This window comes from Mustela lutreola, chromosome 7 (assembly GCF_030435805.1).
Source record: "Mustela lutreola isolate mMusLut2 chromosome 7, mMusLut2.pri, whole genome shotgun sequence".
NCBI lineage: Eukaryota > Metazoa > Chordata > Mammalia > Carnivora > Mustelidae > Mustela > Mustela lutreola.
Genome location: NC_081296.1, coordinates 9,395,370 through 9,413,631, shown reverse-complemented (window position 1 = coordinate 9,413,631; position 18,262 = coordinate 9,395,370). Strand labels below are relative to the sequence as shown.

Sequence of the window (18,262 nt, the reverse complement as noted above, 5' to 3'; positions counted from 1 at the left end):
TAGTGACAGAGCGCACAAGCAGGGCAAGAGGGAGAGGTAGGGTCCCCACTGAGCAGGGAGCCCAACACGGGCCTAAATCCCAGGACCCTAAGACCATGACAGGAGCTGAAGTCAGATGCCCAACCGACTGAGCTGCCCAGGCACCCTTACTGGCAGGTTTTTAAAGAAGGGACCTACATGTGACCTCAAACCTAGTGAATTTGAAACCTGGATGGGATACCTAGAGAATTTGTACTTTGTGTGTGTGGTTTTTATTTTTTTTTATTTTTTAGATTTTATTTATTTATTTGACAGGCAGAGATCACAAGTAGGCAGAGAGGCAGGCAGAGAGAGAGGAGGAAGCAGGCTCCCCGCTGAGCAGAGAGCCCGATGCGGGGCTCTATCCCAGGACCCTGGGATCATGACCTGAGCCGAAGGCAGAGGTTTAACCCACTGAGCCACCCAGGCGCCCCGTGTGTGTGGTTTTTAAAAATTTATTTTTAAAGATTTTTTTTAAAAGTAATTTCTACACCCAAGGCAGGGCTTGAACTCATGACCCTGAGATCAAGTGTTGCCTGGTCTACCTACTGAGCCAGCCAGGTGCCTGCCCCCCCTTTTCTTAAGAGGCTTTAATTCACTTGAAATTTTCTTGGATAAAACTATGCGGTGGCCACAGCTGGATCCTGGGTCCTCTGCACAGAGACTCCAGTGTGGATTTTTACAGATGTCGGTGAATTCCTGATAGGGAGACTTGGTGAACATAGTCTCCTTCCAGAGGTCAGGGGTGAGAGCGCTGTAGGTCTTAGGAATGGCATCAGAAGGGGTTTTGGTGAAGTTGCCCAGGGTAGGTGCAGCCCCCCGGCTGAAGGTTAGCCATTGTCAATGTGGGCCATCATCAGTAGTAGCTTCTTGGGCACAGGGGTTGAGACAATGCCAGTGCCCCTGGTGTTGGGGATAAGGCGCACCAGCCCAGAGTCACAGCAGCCAGTCACCTCGCATGAGACACTGTGGGGCTGGCCTGTCTTGTTCTCCTAGGAGCCTTGCCACACATGATGGCAAGCTTGGCCACAATGATGGTCCCACAGATGGCAGCGGCTACCTCCTTGGAGCACTGAACACCCAGGCCAACATAATCTCTGATGGCAACCAACACCTGAACCTGGTCCGTACGGGTCTGCTTCTGCACAGGAAGAGTCTTCGAGACCTCATCCTTGAGGGATGCTCCCAGGAAAGTCAGTGATCTCAGATTCCTTGATGGGGAGGAAGAGCCGAGATCTCCATCTCTGGGGACCAGATCTTCTTGTCCTTCTTGTTGTTGACCCAGCTTGGGGATGGGGATCCTCTCCTGGTCCTCAGCCTTGCCCCTCCCAGATCTGGGCCGAGACCCTGCCCTGGATGCTGCTGCCAAAGCTTCTGTGGGAGCCACCAGGGCCCCCCACCTCCTGCCAGGGCCCCCCACCAGGGCCCAACCACAGCACCAGCACCATTGGCCGTTTGGTGTTTCCTCGGAGGCAAAGCCAGAATTTGGCTTTTTTTTTTTTTTTTTTTTTTTTAAGTGAGTTCTACACCCAATGTGGGGCTTGAACTCATGACCCCAAGACCAAGAGTCGCACGCTCTTCCCACTGAGCCAGCCAGGTACCCTGGGCATTTGTACTTCAAAACCAAAAGCTCCCAAGTTAATGCTGTTTTTCTGGCACATTTGAGAACTACGGGTCTAAGGCAGGGCTTCGCGAACTCTCCTGCGTGAATGAAGAGCCCAGGGGTCTGGCCAAACACAGATTCTAAATCAGGAGGTGTGGGGTGAGGCCTGAGCTCTGCATTCCACACAGGCTCCCGGCTGGCGCTGACGCTGCACGTTGGCAGAGCGAGGCTACCGGGCAGGGGCTCTCAAACCTGAGTGAACATCAGAGCTCTGTGTGGCGCTTGTCACACCAGATTGCTGGGCTCCGCCCAGAGCTGCTGATGTAGTAGGTCCCCAGGTAGGTGGGTGTCCGCTTGCCACACCAGATTCCTTCTGTTTGCTCTCCCTCTGACCGTAGGACTGATCAATTCAGTCAATTCAGTCAGAGGGAGGATCTAGTCCTCCCTCTGAAGGACTTGATCAATTCAGAGGTCAGCATTCTGTCCTGATCAGATTAGACCAGAAAAGCTGGGGGACCCAGAACCACGTCTTCACAAACTCCTCAGGTGATTCCGATGTGGAACCTGGTAGACAGTCACTGACACACTTTGAACCCATCTCCTCATCCCAACACGAACACTGTGACGATTCAGTAAGATAAAGAGGTTAGGGGCCCCCGGCTGGTCAGGAGGAGAGGCACGTGACTCTTGATCTCAGGGTTATGAGTTTGAGTCCCTCGTTGGGGTGTGGAGATTACTTAAAAATAAATAAAAATAGGGACACGTGGGCGGTTCAGTGGGTTAAGCCTCTGCCTTCGGCTCAGGTCATGATCTCAGGGTCCTGGGATCGAGCCCCGCATCGGGCTCTCCGCTTAGCGGGGAGCCTGCTTCCTGCCCTTCTCTGTGCCTGCTGCTCTGCCTACTTGTGATCTCTGTTTGTCAAATAAATAAATAAAATCTTAAAAAAATAATAAATAAATAAATAAATAAATAAAAATAAACTAAAAAAAAATGCAAAGGATTGGGCCTGGCACAGGCCCTCCAGGGGGGCTGCGATGACTCCTCCCAGTTTTACCACGGCTGTCTGTGGGTCTGTCCAAGGCCTGCCCTCCCATCCTATCCACCACCACCAAAAACGGCAAACCTCATCTCCTTTGTCATTTTGCTCCTGGATGGTTGCCTCCTCTCACTAGCATCTTTTTTTTTTTTTCTTTTTAAATAAGATTTTCTTTTTTAAGTCATCTCTATACCCAATGTGAGATTCAAACTCATGACCCCGAGGTCAAGAGGCTCTAGCCACTGAGCCAGCCAGGTGCCCCTCACTAGCATCTGAAGCCTGTTTCTTACTGTCTCTTCCCAGTGTCTTTTAAAATACTCTGAACACCCCTGTCACTCAGTCTTGCTGCCATCTTGTTTCCGTGGGGGAAAAGGCTCATTCTGTCTACCTTGATCTGGAACTTCACCTCGCAGACACCCAAAGATTATCAAGAGTGGAAAGTCAGACCCAAAGGCCTTTTCTCAGTGACTGTTCTTTATTTCCACTGAGCAACCATCTTTTTTTTTTTTTTTTTAAGATTTTATTTATTTATTTGACAGAGAGAGATCACAAGCAGGCAGAGAGGCAGGCAGAGAGAGAGAGGAGGAAGCAGGCTCCCCGCTGAGCAGAGAGCCCGATGCGGGACTCGATCCCAGGACCCTGAGATCATGACCTGAGCCGAAGGCAGTGGCTTAACCCACTGAGCCACCCAGGCGCCCACTGAACAACCATCTTTAATGCCCATTATCACTGGGGTATAAAGATGAGAAGTCACTATCTTTGACCTCAAGAGGTGGGGTGTAGGGGTAGGCGTGGCTAGTAGCTATTATATAATATAAGTAAGTTCATACTATTGGTGAGATAAAAGCCATGATGTAAGTGTGAACTAGGTGGGTTCTTGACCTCAGCACCCAACCGTAGCACAGGGCCCTGAGTATAAATATTTTTTGAATGAATGAATGAATAATTGACTGAATGGGGGAACTCCACAGGAAGATGAGGAAAGGCTTTACCCATGCGATGACCCTGTAGCAGAGTCCCAAACGATGAGTAGAGTTTTCCAAGTGAGGCAGTCTATAGGTAAGTATTCCAGATGGAATCAAAGATATGGGAGCAAGAAATAGCATGGCACATTCCAGAAGTGTCGATGATGTAACCAGTGGACATGCAAGGTGTAAAGACGAAGAGGGCTGGGAGGTAGTTAGAAAGGAGGTGGGCGTGTGAAGAGATGTTGAAAGCCCTCCTGGGCCTCTACGAAGAGTTAGAACATGGTCCCTGGGGAATGGGAAGCTGCTCCTGGGTTTTAGCGAAGGAACTGGCCGATCAAAGTTGCATTTCAGAAAGACAGTCTGGCAGCACCTGGAGCTACTAGAAGGGGATAAAACTGCTTGGGAGGAGTGTATGGAGGAGAAGGGTAGAGGCTAGAGGCCAGACTACATGGGTGAATCAGCCTCGGGAAGAAGGGTCTGTAATGCAGACTGACAGGGAGGCTGGGGAAAGCAGGGGTGCCTGCCACTAGTGCCAGGCTACCCAGAAGTCAAGTAGGGGGGCTGGAAACCAACTGTAGGTGTGGCAGTGAGTGGAGGTCATGGTGACCTGTGCCAGAACCATTTCAGTGGAGCACTGGGTGGGTAGAAGCAGAACCACAGCCACAGGTACCGCAGAAACCTTCCCTCCTCCCTTGGTATCTGTGGCCATGCACTTGCGCTCACCTCCGTCCATCTCAGTGGAGATGCAAACTTAAAAATATGCAGCCATGGACATCAATTACATTGCAGGCACACTAAATGTAAGTTTCCTTTTTTTAAAAAAAAAAACTTATTTATAGGGCGCCTGGGTGGCTCAGTCAGTTAAGCATCTGCTTTCAGCTCAGGTCATGATCCCCGGGGTCCTGAGATTGAGCCCCCCCATTGGGCTCCCTGCTCAGCGGGGAGCCTGCTTCTCTCTCACCCTCTGCCTGCTGCACTCTCTGTCAAATAGATGAATAAAATCTTTATTTAAAAAAAACTCTTATTTACAAATATGTTCAAAATTATACCAAGTAGAGAGAATAGTACAGTGACACCCAGGTAACCACTTCCCACCCTCAACAGTGATCAACTAACTCCTGGTCAATCTGGTTTCATCTCTCCACTCACACACACATTATTTTGAAGCAATTCCCAAATGTCACATCATTTCACTCATAAACACGTCAATATGTACCTCTGAAAATATAGAGCCTTTTAAAAATCATCATGGTACAATTAATAAACCTAAAATCAATAATACCTTAACGTCATCCGAGATGCAATGTGTTCAAAGTCTCTGATTGTTTCATTATTTTTATTTTTCCCAGGCTGTCTTAATAAGGATGCTAACAAGGCCCATATGTTGCATTTGATCCATCTGCCGCTTAAATTTCTTTTAAGTGTATAATTTTAGGCACTCCCCTCTGTATTTTTCTTTACATTTTACTCACTGAAGAGGAAACACGACAGCTGCTATCTTGACAGCTCCCTGGTTCACAGGGTGTGCCCTCAAATCATATGGCCTTTTCCCCTTTTGCTTTCTTCTGTCTTAGTCGACTTTGTAGTGAAGTGTTACCTGTCCACAAAAAAGTACAGGAACTAGAAGTGTGCGGCTTGGTGACATTTCATAAATGAACACACCTGTGTAACCACCACCTGGATCAGGAAACAGAGCGTTACTGGACCCCCTCCTCATGCCCTCTCCTGGTCTCTGCGACCACACAGAGGTGACCTGACTTACTTACACTGTAGATTCATTTTGCCTCAATGTAAGTAGCATCAAACAACACGGTCTCTGTTATGAGTGGCTTCTTTTGCCCAACATTATGTCTGTGCTGTTGCTTCTAACAATGGGGTTTTCCATTTTAACTGCTGTATAATATTCCACTGGATATGAAGATGCCATAATTTGTGTATCCATTCTAGTGTTGATGGACATTAGGGCTATTTACAGCCTAAACTGTCGCAAATGGTGCCGCCACGAACACTGGCATATGCACGTTTCTTTGGGTACACACTTGGGAATGAACGTTACGTACGTTCATGATGGCTTTGGTTTTTAACTCAGGCCCCATCGCATACCACCTGCAAGAGCCCATTAGTTCATCTCTCTGGTCTCAGTGTTCTGAGCTATAAGATGGGGGCAATACCAACGCTGTGACGTTAACTGTGAGATTAAATAGAAGAAAACACAGAAAGTTTTTAAAACAGTGCTTGGCTCTTAGTAAGGGTTATAATAAGTGTTAGCTCTCATGATTTCTACCTTTCTGGAGATAACTGCTCAATCTCCCTCATTCTTGCCTACCACGAGTTCTGTTCTCCCACATGGAAGGTGACCTGGTCTGCTTTTCTCGCTCTCTCTGGCACTTATCTACTCTCATGACTCCTGCTATCTTGTGTGTGGGCACTGTTGCAAAGCGTTACACAAAACGTGTGACAGCAAAATTCTTTGTCTCCAAGCTTGACTTTCTGCCTGCTCTTGAGTCCCACCTTCCTGAGCGCAATGCACTATTTGTCCTTTCCCTCCGATAGATCTGCTACCGGGGTCTCCAGGGCTCTACCTCAGACCAGGCCAGCCTCTCCCATACTAGAATAATCTTGGTGTTCTCTCTGACCCTTCCCGCCCCCACCCAGGCACCCCAGATTTAATCTGCGGGGAGCTTTTGACGAGTCTGGCTGTACCCCCAGCACTTCTGCACTTCTGTACTCCCTCCGTCACGTTCAGACCTCTGTCACTTTACACCTGAGCCAGTGCAGCAGCCCCCACCTCTTCCACCTGGCATCAGTCTCCCCACCTTCCACATTCCCCTGCACCCTGCCTCCAGCCTGACTGAGGTACCGCCTCATGATAAATAAGCAAAACAGAACGCCTGACTTCTGGAATGGTGACGTGAGTTGCTCCGTGAACTCTCTCCATGGAGAAACAATGGTAACAGGGGAAAAAATTTTTTTTTAAGATTTTATTTATTTATTTGACAGAGAGCACAAGTAGGCAGAGAGGCGGGTGGGGGTGGAAGCAGGCTCCCCGCTGAGCAGAGAGCCCGATGCGGGGCTCGATCCCAGGACCCTGAGATCATGCCCTGAGCCGAAGGCAGAGGCTTTAACCCACTGAGCCCCCCAGGTGCCCTGTAACTGGGGAAAATTTAAGAAAACAAAATAAAACCATAACAATTCACAGTCTCTGAAAAGTGTTTAAAGAGCACACAGCAAATTAAGAACTTTTAGTCAGGAAAATTCACTAAATCTTGGTGAGAACAGTGTGAGTGACATCTGAGCCTCAAACCTCTCTCCTTCCTTCTCTCCTGCCCAGTCCCAGCTCTGCCTGATGGGAGCTCCACTCTGGGCAGGTGAAGCCAAGAACACAGAGCTTCCTCCTCCCTTGGCGCGCAAGCATGTCTCCCAGAGGGACAGGCTGCCAGCATTTCTCAGAGCTCTATTCCAAGCAAGATTGGCCAAGAGGACTGGAGCTCATTGCCTCTACCTAGCTCCCACTCCTAGGGCACAAGCTCTATCTTGGGCAGCACAGGCTAAAAATACTGGGGCCTCCATCCCCTTTGCCCCAGCTGGCTCACAGGATAGAGATTCTAGTGGGGAGGGGAAGCAAGGAGACAAGAGTAGAGTCTACTACCCTCGTCCAGCAATCTGTTCATAAAGCAAAGTTGTCACTCTTGAGAGAAGAAGGCCATTGTCCCTGCCCACGCTCCCCATGGAGCAGTGGTTTTGCCTAGGAGGAGAAGCAGGCCATAGGAACAGAGAGCTCCAAAGCTCTCCCCAAAGAAACTGACTTTATTTGGAATACAGTGTAGGGAACTTCAAGCATAGGGTACTTTCAAAAAACAATGGAAACGTTGTTGGTAAGGAGCCAAGAAGAGTCTGGGGGCTCTTCCTGGGCAAGCAGTTCAACTGTCGACTAGCGAGATGTACACAGAAAGAACCAGGAAAAGAGACAGCTATGGAGAACCCTCTTGATTGGAATAAGCCTTGAAGACTACCCCTGGAATGGGGCCCAGATTTAGCTGGACAAAATTGTAGAGCGGTTTATGCCCCAGGACAATGTTAAACCCAGTAGAGTGACCAGCCAGCCGCTGGTGGAGGCTGACAGTCGGATACCGCAAGAGGCAGAAGGCTGAACACAGAAATCCTGTAAACAGGGGCTAGGGCACCTGGGTGGCTCAGTGGGTTAAAGCCTCTGCCTTCGGATCAGGTCATGATCCCAGGGTCCTGGGATTGAGCCCCGCATCGGGCTCTCTGCTCCTCGGGAAGCCTGCTTCCTCCTCTCTCTCTGCCTGCCTCTCTACTTGTGATTCTGTCTGTCTTATAAATAAATAAAATCTTAAAAAAAAAAAAAAAAGAAATCGGTAAAGAGACAAAGTTTTGTTGGGATTTTTTTTTTTTAGATTTTATTTTTTTATTTATTTGAGAGAGAGAGGACAAGTAGGGGGAAAGGGGGAGGGGAAGAGAGGGAGAAGGCTCCCCACTGAGCTGGGAACCTGACATGGGGCTCTGAATCCCAGGACCCTGAAATCTTGACCTGAGCCAAAGTCGGACACTTAAGCAACAGAGCCATCCAGGTACCCCAATAGACAAAGTCGTGTTAAGACCACTGTCACCCCAGAGAGACTGACCATATCCACGGGGTACATATCCAAGGCTGTATGCCGTGAAGAGTGATGTCAGAATGTGCATTATGAGGGAGTTGATTTCACTAGAATAGTCCAGCCAAGTCACTGAACAAGTAAACAAGCAAACAACAATAATCCCCAGAGTAGGGAGGAGTCTATATCCAAAGTTACCTAAAATATCCAGTTTTCAAAGAAAACTGTGATACATGTGAAGACACAGGAATGTATGACCTATATACAAGAAAAACATCAGGTATCAGAAACTGCCTTCAAGAGGGTTCACATGTCAGACATAGCAGACAAAGACTTCAAAGCAATTGTCATAAATATGGTCAAAGAAAGAGGAAACCATGTTTAAAGAAGTAAAGGATGATCTGATGACAGTGTCTGATTAAGGAGAGAATCTCATTGGGGAGGGTGTGTGCTATGGTGAGTGCTGTGAGCTGTGTAAGACTGATGAATCACAGACGTGTACTCCGAAGCAAATAATGCATTATATGTTAAAAAAAAAAATGTGGGGGCACCTGGGTGGCTCAGTGGGCTAAAGCCTCTGCCTTTGGCTCAGGTCAAGATCTTGGGGTCCTGGGATCGAGCCCCACACCGGGCTCTCTGCTCAGCGGGGAGCCTGCTTCCCCTTCTCTCTCTGCCTGCCTCTCTGCCTACTTGTGATCTCTGTCTGTCAAATAAATAAATAATTTTTTTTTTAAAAGGGAGAATCTCAGTAAAGCGAAATTATAAAAGAACCAATGGAAATTCTGGAGTCAGAAATTTCAAGAACTGAAATGAAAAATTCATTAGAAGAGCCAGAAGAGGCAACACAACCTCAAAAAAGGAGAACAAACTTGGAGGACTCACAATTATCAATTTTTAAAAACTTACCATAAAGACTACAGTAATTATGACAGTATAATGAGAGACATATAGATCAGAGAACTAGAACTAAGAGCCCAGAAGGGAACCTGTACATCTCTGGCCAACTGATTTTTGACAAGTGTGACATTCAATGGGGGAAAAAAAGTGTTTTTTTTTTTTTTTAAAGATTTTATTTATTTATTTGACAGAGAGAGATCACAAGTAGACAGAGAAGCAGGCAGAGAGAGAGAGAGGGAAGCAGGCTCCCTGCTGAGCAGAGAGCCCGATGCGGGCCTCGATCCCAGGACCCTGAGATCATGACCTGAGCCAAAGGCAGCAGCTTAACCCACTGAGCCACCAGGCACCCGGGAAAAAAAAGTATTTTTCAGTAAATGGTGCTGGGCAATTGGACATCACATGCACAAGAATGAATCTGGGCATCTTGCTTACAGGACACAAAAATTAACTCAAAATAGGCATAGACCTAAACGTAAAAGCTAACACTAGAAAACTCTTAGAAGAAAATACAGGAGTAAATCCCCGTTGATCTTGGATTAGGAAAAGCTTTCTTCAATTTGATAACAGAAGCACAAACAGAAATAGGTAAGCTGGACTTCGTCAAAATGAAAAACTTCTGTGTTTCCAGGGATACCATTAATATGAAAAGGCACTTCACAGAATGGGAGCAAGTATCTGATCATATATCTGATAAAGGACTTGTATCTATAATATATAAAGAACACTTACAGCTCAATTAAAAAGAAAAGGAATAAGAGATGAACACATGCTACAATGTGAATGAACCTTGAAAACATTTTAAGGGAAAGAAGCCAGTCATAAAAGACCACATCGTGTATGAGGCCATCTACATGACACATCCAGAATAGGCCAGCCTATCAAGACAGAAAGTAGATAGTGGATTGTCTCGAGCTGGTGGAGGTTGCTTTTGGGGGAAATGGGGAGTGATTTCTAGTGGACAAGGGGATTCCTTTTGGGGGGATAAAAATGTTCTAAAATTGATTGTGGTATAGTTGCACATTCTAAATACATGAAAACCCATTGAATTGCACACATCAAATAGGAAAATTGTATTACATGTGAATTATATCCCAGTAAATCTGTTAAAAAATAATAATGACAGTATCAATAGTGATCGCTCATAGAGCACAAACAATATACTATGTAATGTATACATATACTATGTAAGCATTTCATACACATTATGTCATTTTCTAACATTATGAGATGGGCATTATTTTATTTACAGTATAAAGGTAGAAACTGAGACTCATAAAGTCTCAGTTCACTTCCCCCGAGAGAACACAGCCAATGAATACCACAGGCTGGATTGAAATTCAGATCTTTCTGCTTCTAAAGCACATGTCCTTCAATTGCTTCTTTTTCAAAAAATATTTTTTTTATTTATTTATTTGAGAGAGAGAGAGAGAATGAGGGAGAGAGCACATGAGAGGAGAGAGGTCAGCAGGAGCAGCAGACTCTCTGCTGAGCAGGGATCCTGATGTGGGACTCCATCCCAGGACTCCAGGATCATGACCTGAGCTTAAGGCAGTTGCTTAACCAACTGAGCCACCCAGGAACCCCTCTTCAATTGCTTCTTATGGTTTAGAAGAAGATAAATCTAACTCCCTTCCATTTCATTCAACAAATGTTATTCATCTACTATGAGCTGGGACTCATGTTTTTGAAAGCAGGTTGAGATGTATCACGGGTGATCCCAAGAAAAAGCTTAACGTTTCTTACTGTGGTGGAATATACCTTATATAAAGTTTACCCTCTCACCCACTTTTAAATATACAACCAGTGATATTAAGCACATTCATGTTGCTGTACAAGCATCAACACCTCCAATGCCAGAACTACTTCATCCTGCAAAACAGAAGCTCTGTACCCTTTAAATAACAACCCATTACTCCCTGTCCCCATCCCTGGTAGCCACTATTCTATTTTCTGTCCCCATGAATGTGACTCTCTAGGTTCCTCCTGTAAGTGGAATCATGCAACATTTGTCCTTCTGTAACTGGCTTATTTCACTTAGCATAATGTCTTCAAGGTTCACTCCTGGTGGAGCATGGGTCAGAATTTTCTTCCTTTTTATGGCTGGACAATTCCCCATTGTATGCCTGTGCTACGCTTGGTTTATCCATTCATCCATCAATGGACAGTTGGGTTGCTTCCTCCTTTTGGCTATTGTGGATAATGCTGCCCTTAGTGTGGGTATCCAAATATCTGTTGGAATCAAGTAGCACGGGGAAGAACATTCTTAAAATTTAATAATTGTGAAATTATTTTCATGTAAAGTAGAATAAAATCTAACCAGCATATCAAGCCTGTGATATCACAGACATCATTGGTTAGGTGTGCAGGATTTCTCAAGCTCAGCATGACTGACATTTGGGACCAGATAATTCTTTGTTGTGGGGCTGTCCTGTTCAGCAACACCCTTGGCTTCTAACCTACTAAATGTTAGTGTCACTATCTTCAGTTGTGACAACCAAAAAGCATCTCCAGATATGTCCTGGGGTTGTGGATGAACTTGCCCCCAGTTGAGAACCACTGATTTAGTATTGGGCACAAGAAGGCATTTAAAAAGTGGGCAAGGGACACCTGGTTGGCTCAGTAGTTAAGCATCTGCCTTTGGCTCAGGTCATGATCTCAGGGTCCTGGGATTGAGTCCTGCATGGGGCTCCTTGCTCGGCAGGGAGCCTGCTTCTCCCTCTCTCTCTGCCTGCCACTCTTCCTGCATATGCTCTCTCTCTCTCTGTCAAATAAATAAATAAAATCTTAAAAAAAATAAATAAAAAGTGGGTGAGTTTAATGAAACTATTAATAACAACCAGATAATAAAGAGAGAGGTTCAAAATTAGGAAGAATACATACAGATACCCGAAGCAGGCCATACACTGTGCTAGGATGTCCTAACTACTCAGGCAGCTGAGATGAAGCCATGAACTCAGATGAAGGCATTGACTGCCATCCACCACAAGCCCTATTCACCTTTTCATCTTCTCTCCTGCTGATTCCCCACTTGGACTCTGCTCCAGACAAAACATCTTGTATTTTTCCACTTAGAGGCTTCTGTTCCTGTTGTCCTCACCTCTCCCCACCCCAACTCCAAGGCCCAGTTCAAATCTCCAAGAATCTGAATCAGGAGAAATTGTTCCCTCCTCTGCTTAATGGTTCACAGTGTTGATTAGGCTCTGTTGCTTACTGCTTAGTCTTTTTGGTATCTCTTCACTATGTATTTGTCCTATATTGAGATGGGACTTTGGTTTATTGTTCTGTCTATCTTATTTGTACTGTGGGTTCTGTGCAATAAAAATATTTGCTCTCTTGTTAATTCTGGGTACGGAGAAACAAAATAGGGATCTCTGGTAGGATGTAAACAGCTTTAAAATAGCTCAATAACATGAACGAGGCAGGAAAGGCTGTGTGATATACTTATTTAATGCACAAGTTTTACTGACTCCTTTTGAGTTGATAGCATGAGGAACTCAATTTTTATGACTGTAATTAAGGATGACGTCAAGAAGAGGAATGCATGGTGATTAAGAAGTCATCTTGAGCCAAACACCTGTCTGATACCCTGTATCTGATTATAAGGCTGGAACAGCTTTTCACCTCTGTGTGTGTGAGTGCATTTTATGAGCATTTTCAGTGCTGGGCCCTGTGTATGTAAGTACTGCCATATCATTTATCATCTAAACTAAGAACATTTGACACGAAAGGGAGGCACTATTAAAAATTTTCCAGGGCAGTTGGCATAAACAAAGACTCTCCCTGGCGAAAAAGAGCCCTATGCATTTTTTTTTTTTTTTTTTTTAACAGAGAGCTTCCCATGTAGGTTTAAGGAAGCAGCCTAAAACATAAACTAGCTATTCATCACTGTTTTAAACAGCCAGTGGGAAGCTTTTTCTGATAACAAACCAAGCCAAACCCTGGAATTTCATCATAGTTTGCCCTCACGCAACTATTACATACTGGGACTTAGAACTTCTAAACAAATTTCATCTCCATTATCAATGAGAAGCTAGCCAGGAAGTCTGGCCATGGACAACTCTGACCTCCCTTCCTAGACTTTACACAGGCAGCACTGGGTGGAAAAAGAAAGTAACAATCTTTGACTCCCGGTGCTCTCAGGCCCTCTGAGAAATTTCATGAGTTTCTAGGCTGTGGTTTTTAGCACTGTTTTGTCAGCCACATCCTTCCCCACTTTCCTCTCACTGATTATAGTGATGAGATCTAGTCTCAGAAACCTTAATTCAGTCCTGGGAACCCTCTTTTGGAAAGGATATTCTAAAGGAGAAGTTTCACCTGCTGGTAGATACTGCTAGTAAAAAATAATCCTGCCCGTCAGACACCAGTGGGTCAGTCGGTTGAGTGTCTGACTCTTGGTTTTGGCTCAGGTCATGATCTCGGGGTCGTGGGATGGAGCCGCTCCTCTGCTCCACGCTCAGTGGGGAATCTGCTTGAGAGTCTCTCTCTCCTTCTCCCCATACTGACACATGCACGTTCACACGCACTCTTTCTCAGATAAATAAATAACATTTAAAAAAATAATAATAATCCTGGGCACCTGGATGGTTCGGTTGGTTGGGCTTCTGACTCTTGATTTCCGTTCAGGTCATGATCTCAGGGTTGTGAGATGAAGCCCCACTTCGGCTCTGTGCTCACCTTGGAGTCTGCTTGGGATTCTCTTGTTTTCCGTCTGTCCTTCCAACTCATGGGCTCTCTCTCTCTGTAAAATAAATAAAATCTTAAAAAAAAAAAAAATCCTGCCTGTGTTGGGGGGGATGGATAAATGGGAACTTTCTAAACTTTCTACCCAATTTTGCTGTGAATCTAAAACTTTTTATCTATTTTCTTTAAGCTACTTAAGTAATCTCTACACCCAATGTAGGGCTTGACTTATGACCCTGAGATCGAGTTGCATGCTTTTCCAACTGAGCCAGCCAGCACCTTGAATCTAAAATTACTAAGAAAAATAAAGTGTAGGAGCGCCTGGGTGGCTCAGTTGTTAAACGTCTGCCTTCGGCTCAGGACATGATCTCAGGGTCCTGGGATCGAGCCCTGCATTGGGCTCCCTGCTTGGCAGGAGGCCTGCTTCTCCTTCTCCCATTCCCCTGTATGTTCCCTCTCTCGCTCTCTCTGTCAAATAAATAAAATCTTGAAAGAAAGGGAGGAGGAAGAAAGAGTATATGAAAACAAACCCTGAATTCTGTGATCCTCACTTTTGAGTGATCCCCCACTTCTGAGGGACTTTAAAATGATCACCTTAGGGAAAACGTTCTTAAGTGGGCTCTTTTTTTTTAAGGGGGGGTACATAGGGAGAACTGGGGAGACAGTTTTAAGCAGGCTCCATGCCCAGCACAGAGCCGGACCTCATGACCCTGAGATCATGACCTGAGCTGAAATCAGGAATCTGAAGCTTAACTGATTGAGCCTCCCAGGTGACTCTGCGGTGCACTTTTTTGAGCCTTTGTGATGCAATTGTGTTTTAGAATTCCTTTCTGGAACTCTTGGCTGAAGCTGTGCCCCTGACATGGGGAAAAAAAATTCATCCGGTAGAGCACTCTACTCTTAACAGCTGCTTTCTATGGCTCTGAATCAAGCCGGAAAAATCTTCCCAGATCTCAGGAGTCACTTCAACGCCTTCCTGGACCATAGGAGACGTCTCTGTCTCCTTTAGCAAACACCAGTAGGAGCAGACCTGTGTTGGGACAGTTTCCCCAGCACAGGTACAGACAGGGTATGACCACCAAGCAGTACTATTTAAAGACAGGAGAACTGGGAAAATGGAACAGAAACAAATGTGCCTTCATGCGCATGTGTGTGTGCCCACACACGCGTGCGTACACACACAACTGGCCACAGATCTAAAGTTCTTTTCTGGTAGCCCAAGCTGTATTAATGCAAGAGTCAGAACCCTGGGGGTCCTACTGAGGTGCAACTTTTTTTCTTTTCTTTCTTTCTTTCTTTCTTTCTTTCTTTTCTTTCTTTCTTTCTTTTTTTTTTTTTTTTTTTTTTTGGTAAGTGACTGAAAAATACAACATTGGCAAAGGATTCTTTCTTCTCCTTCTTCCTGGGACACCTTGGGTATGGGTTCTCTCAAAGGCAGACCCAAAGGGTCTGGGGCTAAATTCTGGCCAAAGAGGCTATTTCTGTTCACACTCTAGGACTCCCACACCTTCAGAAGGGGGATGGGCTTCAGGAGTCCCTGAACTGAAAGATTTTATGCGGTGGTTTCTGGCTCAGTGCTGATCAGCCTTCAAAGGATTACTTGGGCACCCTCCGTGAAACTTGGGCCAATGGACACTTGGAAGGCTGAACAGGAGGGGGAATGTTCCATTTTTCCTTGTCATAATCCTGAAATGAGCTGGAAAAAATTTAACATTGCTGCAAATACCACTTCCCTTCTCTCGCTAAATGTTGCTCGGGTCTCATCTGCTCTCTAACCCCCGGCCCTCCGGTGCGGTGATAGGGTGGCCCTGTCCACCTTTAAAGCGGGTTGCATTTCAAGTCCGTCAATTGTTCTATTCTTGACAAAGCACGTGCCAAAAGCAGTTTCAGGCTCATAGAATTTTAGAACTGGGCCGAGTTCCACGGACCCATGGAGGTGAGTGGGTGGGAACCAGTCTTGATTAAACGCCTGCTGAGTGCCAGGCACTGGTGGTGATTATCAGGTTTATTTAATCTCCTTGTCAACTACTATTGTTCCTCCCGGTAGCCAAAGGAATCAGGGTGCATGCGGAAAGGTTAAGTGACTTCCTCGCGACCACGCAACCAGTAGGAGTCAACAGCAGGTCTGACTCTAAAGGCTACTTGCCTCCTGGCTGCCTCCCACTGCGCTAGGGGCATCTTGAGGGCTGAAAGGGCGGTGGGACAGCGACAGGTCCACACTGCGCCGGCATGTCCCCATCACCCTAACCCAGCTGGAAGGAGCCAGAGGCTCCCGTCTCCACATCCTTTCCTCTCCATGCGGCTCGGTGCCTCCTCCGTCTCGGTCACGGCCGGTGTTGTGCGCTCTATCCTGGGCTACAGGTGAGTTAGTAGGTCGGCCTAGACCCGGCGGACTTCACAGCTGAACTACCTAGTCGGGCTCCCCCTCTCTCAATTTCACAAGACCCCTGACCTTACCCAGCCCCCAAAACAAGCTCGCAGTCATAACTGCCTCCCTCTCCGCACCCCGCCCGGATCCACATCAAACACGACCCATCCTTTAGTCCTCCTCCCTTTTCCCCGCCCCCTCCGGGCCAGCCTTATCCAATAGCGAGTCAGTCCACGGGCTAAAGACGTCAAAGGTAACCAACTGTGGAGGACTTCTTCCCCGAGGGTTCCGCCTCCATTCTGAGGAGCAGCTCCGCTGACCAATGGGCTGCCCGCTGGGTGCAATGAACTCGCGGGGCTGGCAGAGCAGCGGCTGGGCCGTCCAATGAGAGGGCGGGTTCCGTGTCGGGGGCGTGGCAGAAGCCGTCGTCAGGGGCGTGGCGGCAGTTGCTTGGGCGGGGCCGGTAGCGGCGGGAGCTGCACTGGCCAGGGGTTCCGGCTGCATTTCCATGAGCGCCGCCGGCAGCCGCGGAGCTGCAGGAACCGGGCTGGGGGCAAGCTGGCCCGCGGTCAACCACGCGCAGGTAAAGCCACGGTCGAGCGAACTCCGCTAAGCCGGGATCGCGGCCGGTATCCGTCGCGCCAAACCCCTGAGCCCAGAGGTCCCCGTCGTGGCTCGGCCCATCGCGCCGATGCCTGCGCCTCTGATTCTCCGGGGCCTGTCACCTGGCGCCGCAGGGGTCCCCAGGGTCGGCTCGCCCAGTGGCGGGGAGGGAGGCAGCCGGACCGCAGCGGGTGGGATACGCCTTTCTGAAAGCCCTTTGTCCCCTCCTACCGCGGCTTCCGAGGATGGGGACCTCCCTGACTGCGGCCTCCCTGCCGACCATCCCATCATCGGTGCACACTCTTGGGACCTCTGGGGTCTGGGGAGGAGGTCTGCCGACCCAGGCCTGGTGATGGAGGTCTGGGATCCGCAGCTGGAAGGAGAGGGCCCAGGGGCCTGATTACAGCTCCCGGCATCCCCGGGGGCCTCTGCGTTTCAGGGTTCCAGGGGCGCACCAAGGACCGATGGGTTCAAGTTGTAAGGAGGCAGCTTTCGACCCAGTCGGAGACGCACTTACTAATGAGCTTGGCCCCGCGCCAAGCACTGTTCTAGGCGCTTCGTGGGCTTTACCCACAGAGAGCTGTCCAGCAGTGCAAGCGGCTGCCTGTCGGGGGAGGCAGCCGGTGCCTCGACCTTGGAAGCGTCCAGGCAGAGGCCAGACAGATGACAGCCACCTGTCAGGGATGCTTCCGAAAGACTCTCAAAGGAGGGCTCCATGACCCACCTGTAAGGCCCTTCTCTATTCGCAGATGCACTCTGGGTGACCTTTAATGCCTAGCTTGAGAGGGCTTTTTCTGGGGGTCTGTTAGTTGGGAACCAGGTGTTGAATTCACCATAATGCATTCTGTGGTCTTAACTCTGAAGAGTGGGTGTCAGCAAAGAGAATGGAGTATACCCAGAAGATAAGGTTTATTTAGGCATCATGAAACTCTGTAATTAGAACTACCTTGGACTGCATCAATCTCCCCCAATCTTAATCTCCCCCAATTCCTCTCTTTTGGTTGCCTCCCCCCTTCCAGTGGGTCAGTTTCACCTGCATTCCAGTAACCAGATCCAAGGGCAGGTTCCAAGAACAGGCTCAAGAGAGGGGCCTGGGAGACTGTAGGTTTGGCACAGTTCATGTTTTCTGCTCCCGGAGCTTTTCCAGCGCCATTTCGTTACAACCGCATTAAGTCGAGTCCAAAGAAGAAACCATACAGTACCCCTTTCATTACTCCCTGGCGTTTGCCTGAATGGAGAGGACACAGTAATCTTCTGAAGGTCAGGAAGCAAAGAAAGAATGTAAACATAACTTGCTGTTTGTTTCAGTATGAATTAGACAGAAGCAGACCAGATCATAGACTGTGGATGGTCAGCATGGACTTGGGGGTGTTTTAGAGCTGATGATCCCTTAGTTAAGAGCTTACCTAATCTGTCTTTTCAAGGCACAGGTGAGGAAACTAAGGCACGCAGGGGTCCCAGGGCTGACTGGTC

General features: G+C 47.5%; 1 protein-coding gene and 1 pseudogene across 2 annotated transcripts in view; one reads left to right on the top strand and one right to left on the bottom strand.

Moving 5' to 3' along the window:
* Positions 1–638: 638 nt before the first annotated feature.
* On the bottom strand, positions 639–17,506 carry LOC131835443 (small ribosomal subunit protein uS5-like; annotated as a pseudogene).
* The window catches only part of ABHD2 (abhydrolase domain containing 2, acylglycerol lipase), a 96,338-nt gene continuing 94,700 nt past the window's right edge, over positions 16,625–18,262 (top strand). The window contains exon 1 of one of the 2 annotated variants that reach the window (XM_059180026.1): positions 16,625–16,769. The gene's annotated coding sequence lies outside the window, so the exon portion shown is untranslated. The remainder of the gene's footprint in view (positions 16,770–18,262) is intronic. The other variant, XM_059180025.1, reaches the window with a different exon arrangement.